This window comes from Palaemon carinicauda, chromosome 20, assembly GCF_036898095.1.
Source record: "Palaemon carinicauda isolate YSFRI2023 chromosome 20, ASM3689809v2, whole genome shotgun sequence".
NCBI lineage: Eukaryota > Metazoa > Arthropoda > Malacostraca > Decapoda > Palaemonidae > Palaemon > Palaemon carinicauda.
Window position 1 is genome coordinate 99,963,382 of NC_090744.1, and position 10,925 is coordinate 99,974,306.

Consider the following 10,925-nt stretch of genomic DNA (forward strand, 5'->3'; position numbering starts at 1 on the left):
GAATTATCTTGAAGCGCTTGCCAAATGAGAGAGTTGAATTTCACGCAAAATTTTAAACCTTCGTTTTTAAATGGATATTTCGAAACAAAGGACGGAATTTGGTAAAGTCTCCCGACCAATCAACGTTATGTATATCCACACACACATACACATACACACAATATATATATATATATATATATATATTTATATGTATATATATGTGTATATATATGTATATATATGTATATATATACAGTATATATATATATATATATATATATATATATATATATATATATATATATATATATATATATATATATACATATATATATATATATATATATATATATATATATATATATATATGTTGAAGAATTATTTTATATAATAATTCTGTAGAAAATTTATAAAATTGTGTATATATATATATATATATATATATAATATATATATATATATATATATATATATATATATTTATCTATGTTCATATTTGTTTCATCCTTGAAACCCCCCTTTTGCCATACAAAGCAAAATCAAAAAGAAATACTGGGAGTTTCAAGGATATGCTCAGTCCATAGATGGCTCTGCTGGCTGTATTTTAATATTTGCAGTTCCTGATTCCACCATCCTTGGGAAAAAATTTCACCTACTGGTAATGAGGGAAGAGTGGGGAGGCAGATCAGTGAAATTGGCCATATTGGACATATTGGATATATTGGATAATATTTTCTTCGAGTGTAGAAGTGCTATGAAGATGGAGTAGCACTTCAATTTAAAGCCACCTCTCCTGCAATTGCTTACCACGAGTGCTACCATGAAGAGTGCAATATCAAGATGTCTGAATACATAGTTCTCAACAATGGGATCTTCTGCTGCTCTTCAATTTGCATTGGGATTTTAAGGATAAGGCCTACCAACCCCGTAAGTTTCCTATGATTTTGTGGCATATGGTTCAACTTTGGTTAGGGGGTTATAATATTTGAAATGAATATTAATCATTCAAGTCTTCAACCCTAATTATAAATTTTCTATGGATTTTAAGCTCATTATAAAATTACTAGTGTTATTTCTAGCTTAATTCCAAATCATTGTTTTGTGCATAGAATAGCCTAGTGGGTGTTCAGATTTGCTTAAATCGATATACCGTGTCAGATTCAATTTTCCTGAGTTTGTTTTTTCATATGTAATTTAATATTACTTAACTTAGGATTTTAGTGCGCCTAATTTTTTCATTTGTTACTAGGTTAGGTTACTTGTGCTTGCTGGAAGGTAGCCTAGTATCATCGGCTTCAGTTATCTTCCTGGTCTTGGCAAATTTATTAGGTACCTAGTTCAGTTGTATGTAATGTTGTATTGGTATATTTGTACTTGATGTTAATATATTGTATATTATTCATTATTGTTTATAAAGGGAATTTAGATAAATTTTACATTAGGTTTTTGATGGAAATTTTTCGTGGTTTGCAGAATCCATAGTTTTCAAAAACAGGCAAGAGTTGAGTGGGTTCTACCACAGGCAGTCACTAGTGATTGAGGATTCCACTTCAGCCATCAGAGTTCCATTGCTTTGCCATATTTAATATTTATTCAATATAAATAAAGAATCTAATATTTTTAATTTTAAAGTTTCTTTATCCAATATTGACATTAAAGTTATTGTTACTCTGCTCTCGCTGCTCTTGTTATAAATTTACATTCTGTTTGTTTTTGAAATGGCGCCCAACGTGGGGCTCTGAAGGCTGTCTCAATACTGGTGGCACTTGGGTAGCATTGTAGGAGTGGTGGTTTTTATTTGGATTATTGTTGTTATTATTGATCAGTGTACCGAATACTATAATTATCTTAAATTTTTTCTTTTGTTAGGCTGCATTGACGTTTAGAATTAAATTTTTCTATAATCATGACAGACATTAGGCTTCTTGTTATGAGTCGGAAGTACATCCGCTCTCAAGTCACTAGACAATTTAATGAAAGGCATAAATTTTCGCAGTATAATAGCTCACAAAAGTTAAATCTTGTTGAAAAACTTAAGAATTTTAAGGAAGAACTTAAAGGGCTTGATAGTAAAGTCATATCTTTGAAGTGGTCAGAGAGCGAAGATGAAAATGAAATGGAAATTGAATTTAGCTCTTGTCAGGAATATAAAGATAAAATTTCTGAAATGTTGCTGCTCTTAGAGGTTGATGTTAATGGAAGCAAAAGTGAAAATCTGAATGAAACTCCTCTTAGTCGTCTTAAAAGTCCAGTAGCACCTTTGCCTAAATTTAAGAGTTCTGATGATGAAAGTTTGGAATTATTCTTACAGCAGTTTGATGAAACTACTGGAAAGTTTTCTTACACAGATTATGATAGGTTGTTGTTACTTAAACAGCAGGTTTCTGGCAAGGCTTTACTTTTGATAGACTCTTTAGAAGCAGACAAACAAGGTTATTCCCATGCAAAGGAACTCTTAAAAACAGCTTTTGCCTCGGTTCCAACTCAAAAGTTTAATGTGATGAAACAACTTCAAGAGCTGAAGTTAGGTTATGATTCAGAACCCTTTCAGTATATTAGTAATATTAGAAAATTACAAGAAGCTGTTAAGACTTTGAAAATGGATATAGATGATGTTTTGCAGTACTTTTTCCTAAGAGGAATGAATGAAACTTTCAGAAATCAGTTGATACAAATTACTAGCAATTCAAAGCCCACTACAAGTGAAATTGTTGATAACTTTTTTGAAGCCAATGAACGGTATCAGAATGCAAATAAACTTGGTAAATTAAGTAAAAGTAAACAGCCTTCTGCTGAAAGGCATCAAGATAAACTAGGATTGAGTAAAAGTTCAAACTTAGCAGCAGAGGTTAATTTTAAAAGCTCCAATCCTTTTAATTCTTGCACACTTTGTAGTGATAAGGTTAATGGTGATCATCCAATCCAAAAGTGCCCTAATTTTGCTACTGCTAAGGAAAAGATAGCTAGGTTGAGCATTTTGAATGGTTGCACTAAATGTGCAAGAATCGAGCATTTGGATAGCTCGTGTCATTTTAGATTTTCCAGAAAGTGTAAACATTGTCAAGGATGGCATTTCTCCTTTCTTTGCCTGTCAGATAATCATGAAAGTTCCGAAGTCAGAGATTTGGTGCGTAATCCTAAAAAAGCAGTTCCTAACCCTAAGCAAAACGAGAAAAGTAAATCAAAAGATGTTCAAAATAGTACACAGAATGGGGTAGTTTGTCCAGGTAGTTCCTTTCAGAGTAAGGGGCGCATAAATTCAATTTTACCCACATTTTCTTGTACTTTGGGCCCTAGTAAAATAAGAGGATTGAAGGATTCAGGTAGCCAAGCTAATTTTATTTCTGAGTGTGCTTTAGAAGGTCAGTGTTTCAAAGCTGTGAAAGATAATTTTGATCTTGTTGTCAATGGGTTTAATGGAGCAAAATGCTATCGTACCAAGATAGTTCAAATTTCTGTTAAGATTGGGGAGACAGCGCATAATATAGAAGCTATTTGTGTCTCAGGTATTGATATAAATTTGAATTTACCCGGCCTTGGTAAAGTTGTTAGAAGTTTTAGAAATTATGGTTATAAGCTTTTAGATGAGTTTCTTGATGAGGCTAGAGAAGACATATCAAACATTCAGTTTGTCCTAGGGGCAAATTCAGCTCATTGTCTCATGGAAAAGATGGTTAGTTTTGGTCATAGTAGTCAGTGTGTGTACTATGAAACAAGATTTGGCATTATGTTAATAGGAAACATTGAGAAATTAATTGCAAATTTGAAATTTCTCCCTAGCCTGCATGATGATACTCATTTACTTTTTGGCTTGGAAGAGAATTTAGATGAGCAAGGTAAATCACTGGATAATATTAAATTTCCTATGACTTCGTGTTTCAAGTCTAGTGTTAGATGTATTGGAAGTGCAGAGGATCCTACAATCTGTATTTTAGATCATGATGGCAGGATCAGCGAGCATAAATTGCAAAAAGCTACTGATCATATTTTAGAGCGAGAATGCTCATATTATTTGCACAAAGATAGAACTGACTTAGATGGGGAGAGCACTGAACATAATAAGAAATTAGTTAGGTATTTACTTAATAATACACAGAGAGATGAAGAAGGCAGGTTGGTAATGCCACTTTTATGGAATGGTCGTGTTTCTCATTTGCTGGGAAAGAACACAAATTTAGCAAAGCAAATTTTGAAATCTAACCTAAAGAATTTATCGAAGAATGATGAATTTTTGAGATTAATGGATGATAACATAAAGACTCAGGTAGCTCAAAACTTAATTGAAAGAATTGATAATTTGGGTAAGTTTTGTGAAGAACACCCATAGTACAGTGTTTTGCCGCACATGGGAATATTTAAGTTAGACCGCAGTACTACTAAATGCCGAATGGTTTTTCTCTCTAATTTGTGTGAAAAACAAAGTAATGGCTCCCCCTCTATTAGCCACAATCAGGCAATGTGGGCTGGCCCTTGTATTAATCAGAAATTGTCTACTGCCTTGCTACTTTTAAGGTTTGATTCTCATTTATTGTGCTTTGATTTAAAGAAAGCTTTCCAGCAGATAGCATTGAATGAAACTGATCAAAGTAAATTATTATTCTTTTGGTTTAAAAATGTAAGTAAAGGAGATTTTACCATTATAGCATACAAGAATCTTCGTCTAAGTTTTGGGTTAAGGTGTAGCCCAACAATATTGATGATTGGTTTGTACAAAATATTGATGCTAGACACTGAAGGTGATTTGGACAACTTAAAGGAATTGAAGAAACTTATTTACTCTTTGATATACATGGATAATGGTGCGTTCACTGCAAATGATTCTGAAAGCTTACACTGGGGTTTTGATAACTTGAATAACATTTTTAATCCATATAAATTTGAATTACAACAATTCGTTACCAATGATGTTATGCTCCAAGAAAAAATAGATAAGAATTTGGATGAAGTCACTCCTGATGTAGTAAAAATATTTGGTTTAAAGTGGAACCGAATAACAGATTGTATTTCCTCTCCTAAACTTGAGCTAGACTCTAAAGCAAACACTAAGAGACTGATATTGAAAAGCATTGCTTCAAATTTTGATCCATATAATTTCAATGGACCTATTTTAAACAGAGCTCGTTTATTTATGCATGAACTTCAATTAAACACTTCTCTAGGATGGGATACAGAATTGTCCATTGAGCAACAACGAGAATGGCGTAACATAGCTAAACAAGTTAACATGACTCCTCCAATTGAGGTACCTAGATTTGTCGGGGAGAGAAATGGGTCATATCGTTTAATTGCATTTACTGACAGCAGTAAAATAATCTATGGGACAACAATTTTTATTCAGTGCATAGAAACTAAGCAAGTCAGTTTTGTTCTAGCAAAGAATCGCTTGGTTAACAAGCAGTTAGAAAGCAAAAGTATTCCATCTCTAGAATTCCAAGGGATAGTTTTGGGAACAGAAACATTATTGGATTTGAGTAAGGATTTGGCAGGTCCTCAGTGCCCTAAACCTATTAGAATTGTAGAATCAGTACTGTATACGGATAGCATTGTTTCACTGAGCTGGATTAATTCTTATGTGAACAAATTAGATAAAATGAATAAAAGGAGTGTCTTTATCATGAATCGTTTGGATCACATTCAAAGGACCTGTGAAAATAACCCAGTTAGATTTTGTTTTGTCAGTGGTATCTTGAACCCTGCAGATTGTATAACTAGGCCTATGTCGTACAAACAGCTTTTGAAAACTAATTATTTCACTGGCCCAGAATTTTTAAGATGTGAAAGGGATGAACTGTGCAGTAATGCTGACACATTTGATATAGTTGTACCCAATCCAAATTTTAATCCATTGAATGAAAATTCCTTCTCAATTTCTGCATCTAAATTAAGTGAATCACAAGTCTTAGCAGAATCAAACCCTGAACATTTAGTCGTCCTGGACAAGTGTTCCAGTTTCTCTAAGCTTGTCAGAATTCACGAGTACGTTCTTAAATTCATTGTCTTGCTCAAAAGAAGAGCAAACTCAGTTTCTTTTAACTTTGGTGATGCATCCTCCTTTCATTTGGAAGCTACTAGACATATCATAAGGAATGATCAGAGAATCTGGTATGGTGAAGTTTTCCAGTATTTAGAAAACAGAAATAAGAGAGTAAAGGATATTCCTAATATTATTGCTCAACTTAATGTATACATGGATGATCATGGACTCTTAAGAATTAGAAGTAAGATGCCTAAATGGAGAAAAGATACTTTTGTCAACTTTCCTATTTTGCTTCACAAACACAGTAAGTTAACTCGGTTAGTAATAAAAGATTTTCATGAGAAATTCTCTCATGCTGGTGTTTATTCCCTTTTGTCAGAGATGAGAAAAAAGTTTTGGATTCCACATTACTTTTCAGTAGTAAAAAAGGTCATCAAAGAATGTGTCATTTGTAAGAGATTCAAAGAGAACGGTTAAGGTCAATCAAAGTGCCTATCGCGATTTTAGGATTAACCCTCCCTCTATACCATTCAGGTATATTTTTATTGATCATTTTGGACCGTATAACGTTAAGCTTAATGGTAAAAAGAGCAAAGTTTGGGTTCTATGTTTAACTTGTCTCTGGTCGAGGGCAATTAATTTAAAAATTTGTTTAGATCTCACTTCAAAAGAATTTTTAAGAGCTTTTCAAATGCATTCATATCAGTATGGAATCCCTCGACTAGTCTTGTCAGATCTTGGATCTCAGTTGGTAGCTGGAGCTAATGTGGTCACTAATTTCCTGGGTGATCCTGAGAGTCAGGCATATTTTGAAGAAAATGGTGTAAAGTCAATTAAGTTTCAGCAGTATCCAAAGGGATGTAACAAATTAGGAGGACTTGTTGAGACTTGTGTTAAGATGAGTAAGCGTTTAATCTATGGAGCATTAAGAAATAATGTGTTAGACTTCCGTGATTTTGAGTTTTTTGTAGAGCAAACCGTTCACTTAGTTAACAGGCGCCCTATTGCCTTCAAGGAAGGGTTGAGAGACAGTATCACAGATGAAGTGCCTGATGCAATTACACCAGAAATATTAATTCATGGACATGAATTGCTGTCTATTAACATTATTCCTGACTTGCAGGGCAATCCAGATGAAGATCTGAACTGGACGGCAGATGATCATGTTAGCAAAGTTTTAGACAAGTATCAAAAACTTAGAAATGTGAGGTCTCGACTTATTAACATTTATAATTCAGAATTTATAGCACACTTAGTGTCACAAGCTACAGACGAAAGGAGTAGATATAAACCAGTGACACATAAAAGAATTCAAATAGGTGATATTGTTCTGTTAAAAGAACCGCACATGAAACCTTCAAATTACCCAATGGGTATTGTTAAAAAAGTAAAATTAAATGACTTGGATGAAGTAACTGACATAGCTGTGTTTAAGGGAGCTTCTCGTGAAACTGTAAGACGGCATGTTACTTCAGTAATACCTCTCTTAAGCCCTGTGACTAATGACAGTGAAGAAAAGGCAGATATTAAAGAGGACAGTAGTACACACCAAAGAAAAAAGAGAGGCTGCTGTCATTAGTGAGGCAAGAACAAGAGATATGTTGAGAAATTAGTATGTAGTATATATTTGGGTGTTGGTAATTTTTATTTTTTCTCCTTAGAATGTTACTTAATTTTGTAACATTACCTTTACCATTCGAATTTTGACTAAATTCGAATCCCCCCTTTGGAGTGTTGAAGAATTATTTTATATACTAATTCTGTAGAAAATTTATAAAATTGTGTATATATATATTTATCTATGTTCATATTTGTTTCATCCTTGAAACCCCCCTTTTGCCATACAAAGCAAAATCAAAAAGAAATACTGGGAGTTTCAAGGATATGCTCAGTCCATAGATGGCTCTGCTGGCTGTATTTTAATATTTGCAGTTCCTGATTCCACCATCCTTGGGAAAAAATTTCACCTACTGGTAATGAGGGAAGAGTGGGGAGGCAGATCAGTGAAATTGGCCATATTGGACATATTGGATATAATGGATAATATTTTCTTAGAGTGTAGAAGTGCTATGAAGATGGAGTAGCACTTCAATTTAAAGCCACCTCTCCTGCAATTGCTTACCACGAGTGCTACCATGAAGAGTGTAATATCAAGATGTCTGAATACATAGTTCTCAACAATGGGATCTTCTGCTGCTCTTCAATTTGCATTGGGATTTTAAGGATAAGGCCTACCAACCCCGTAAGTTTCCTATGATTTTGTGGCATATGGTTCAACTTTGGTTAGGGGGTTATAATATTTGAAATGAATATTAATTATTCAAGTCTTCAACCCTAATTATAAATTTTCTATGGATTTTAAGCTCATTATAAAATTACTAGTGTTATTTCTAGCTTAATTCCAAATCATTGTTTTGTGCATAGAATAGCCTAGTGGGTGTTCAGATTTGCTTAAATCGATATACCGTGTCAGATTCAATTTTCCTGAGTTTGTTTTTTCATATGTAATTTAATATTACTTAACTTAGGATTTTAGTGCGCCTAATTTTTTCATTTGTTACTAGGTTAGGTTACTTGTGCTTGCTGGAAGGTAGCCTAGTATCATCGGCTTCAGTTATCTTCCTGGTCTTGGCAAATTTATTAGGTACCTAGTTCAGTTGTATGTAATGTTGTATTGGTATATTTGTACTTGATGTTGATATATTGTATATTATTCATTATTGTTTATAAAGGGAATTTAGATAAATTTTACATTAGGTTTTTGATGGAAATTTTTCGTGGTTTGCAGAATCCATAGTTTTCAAAAACAGGCAAGAGTTGAGTGGGTTCTACCACAGGCAGTCACTAGTGATTGAGGATTCCACTTCAGCCATCAGAGTTCCATTGCTTTGCCATATTTAATATTTATTCAATATAAATAAAGAATCTAATATTTTTAATTTTAAAGTTTCTTTATCCAATATTGACATTAAAGTTATTGTTACTCTGCTCTCGCTGCTCTTGTTATAAATTTACATTCTGTTTGTTTTTGAAAATATATATATATATATATATGAATATATATATGCATATACATAAACGCTCAGTAAATACATACAGCCTACACCTACTGTATATATATATATATATATATATATATATATATATATATATATATATATATATATATATATATGTATGTATGTAGACACACACATATATATATATATATATATATATATATATATATATATATATATATATGTAGACACAAAATATATATATATATATATATATATATATATATATATATATATATATATATAGTGTGTGTGTGTATATAGACATACAATATATATATATATAGACACTATATATATATATATATATATATATATATATATATATATATATAGTGTGTGTGTGTGTATATATAGACATACAATATATATATATATATAGACACTATATATATATATATATATATATATATATATTTATATATATATATATATATATATATATATATATACATACAATATATACATAATATAAAGTATATGTATATATATAAAGAGAGAGAGAGAGAGAGAGAGAGAGAGAGAGAGAGAGAGAGAGAGAGAGAGAGAGAGAGAGAGAGAGAGAGAGAGAGAGAGAACTGCCTGAAAAGTGGTGCAGAAATCGAAATTTGCAAACTCTTTGATGAAACAAATCCCATTATAAGAGAAAATTTGTTATCCATGTATTTTCTTATATAAATTTCTAAATCTTTAATAATAAATCAGTAAGAAAGTATTTGATATATTTTGAATAAGATTGCAACCCAATAGTTACGGGAAAAGGTCTTCCTTTAGGAGGGACAGCCTAACGGCTAAATTCTAATAACCTAAACTGTAAATAAACTTTAAAAAAATGATAACAGAGAAAGAACTGATTGTTTGTCCATGATTTAACCCAAGAGCATTTTTCCTATACCGTTAAAGAAACCATAATTTTAATGGGAAATTCTCTGTAAAAATATACTGTTCTCAACCGTATTTCAGTAAAATACAGGTTCACCGTAAATTTTGCCCTACTTTGTTATCTTTTACGGGTTGGTGACCTCAATATCACTCCTTTACGACTATATATCTATTTTTAAAACGGTAAATGCCAGGTAACATTTATTCCAGGATTATTACAGTTTTTTTTACAGGAAATTTTAACAATGTTGTCCAACCAAACATAGAAACTCTTTACTCTACAGGACCTACAACATCTGCTTGCCATATATATTCTTAGGTATTTTAGAATATCACACATCGTATTCTACATTATCGAAACACTAAGAAAAGTGTTCAGCTTCTTGAAAGCCTTAGTATCTTAGATCTTTCGGATGCCCAATAGGAGCTTGTAATATAGTCTTAAGCTTGCATATTTAAAAGCTCTAAAACCTATAGTAGACATATCTTGACTGCAATAACACAATCTAACTATTCTCGTGTCGACAATTAGTAAATGAGCAATCCTTTCTCGGGCTGGGCACCTTTTATTAGTCTTGCTCCTCTGTTTGTTAATTTCTTAAGTCACGCTTTGGGTAGAGTTTAATAAATCGCCCCAGTAGTGGAGATAGCAAAGTTAATCACGAGTTTCTTTACAGAATATTCATCCAGATACTTCTTTACAAAAGTAATGTTTCCAAGGGGGTATCTATAGTCAATTCGTTTTAGTGAGGCAGATTTGCACGGACTCGCCGGGGTGCCCTTCCAGCTCGGAAATGTTTCCTTCTCGCTGATTGGTTGGACAAGATAATTCTAACCAATTATATAGCAGGAAACTTTTCCGAGCTTAAAGGGCTCAGCTGCTAGTCAGTGCAAATGCGCCTCATTAAAAGAAATTTAGTATAGTGATTGTTACTGCATTATTTATATGAGCGATGAGACAAATTACAGTCAATTGAAACACCTATAGATCGCAAACTATAGATATCGGACCAGGTTGTAAATAA

The 10,925-nt window shown here is 32.4% G+C and overlaps 1 long non-coding RNA gene across 1 annotated transcript; it reads left to right on the forward strand.

Annotated features, from left to right (window-relative positions):
* The first annotated feature begins 685 nt into the window (after positions 1 to 685).
* On the forward strand, positions 686 to 2,146 carry LOC137659556 (uncharacterized). The gene is made up of 3 exons (XR_011047575.1): positions 686 to 909; positions 1,232 to 1,311; positions 1,456 to 2,146. It is a non-coding gene; the product is annotated as an uncharacterized lncRNA (long non-coding RNA).
* The last annotated feature ends 8,779 nt before the right edge of the window (positions 2,147 to 10,925 follow it).